The sequence below is a fragment of the Capsicum annuum genome, unplaced genomic scaffold, assembly GCF_002878395.1.
Source record: "Capsicum annuum cultivar UCD-10X-F1 unplaced genomic scaffold, UCD10Xv1.1 ctg62561, whole genome shotgun sequence".
Lineage (NCBI taxonomy): Eukaryota > Viridiplantae > Streptophyta > Magnoliopsida > Solanales > Solanaceae > Capsicum > Capsicum annuum.
Genome location: NW_025871582.1, coordinates 1 through 511, shown reverse-complemented (window position 1 = coordinate 511; position 511 = coordinate 1). Strand labels below are relative to the sequence as shown.

Genomic DNA, 511 nt, shown 5'->3' with positions numbered 1-511 from the left:
TACTAGGATGGGAGACCCCCTGGGAAGTCCTCGTGTTGCATCCCTTTTTTTTTTCGCTTTAAAATTCAATTTAATTTTGCCGGTTCGATAGGCGAATCTTTTTATTTTTCCTCTTGGCGGAAACGAGAAAGGGGGCAAGGCGCAGGGGCGTGCGTGCGTGGTGTGACGGGCGGCGTAGGAGATGAAGCATAATAGAATTTGGAGTGCTGGAAATGACGGATGCGATCATACCAGCACTAATGCACCGGATCCCATCAGAACTCCTAAGTTATGCGTGCTTGGGCGAGAGTAGTACTAGGATGGGTGACCCCCTGGGAAGTCCTCGTGTTGCATCCCATCTTTTTTTTTTCCTTAAAAATTCGGTTTAATTTTGCCCGTTCGATCGACGAATCTTTTTGTTTTTCCTCTTGGCGGAATGAGAAAGGGGGCAAGGCGCAGGGGCGCGCGTGCGGTGTGTGACTGGCGGCGCAGGAGAAAGAGGCATAATAAAATTTGGAGTGCTGGTATGATC

General features: G+C 49.3%; 1 non-coding gene across 1 annotated transcript; it reads left to right on the top strand.

Annotated features, from left to right (window-relative positions):
- Window positions 1–217: 217 nt before the first annotated feature.
- LOC124893614 lies at window positions 218–336 on the top strand. Its single transcript, XR_007050792.1, has one exon. It is a non-coding gene; the product is annotated as a 5S ribosomal RNA (ribosomal RNA).
- Window positions 337–511: the final 175 nt, after the last annotated feature.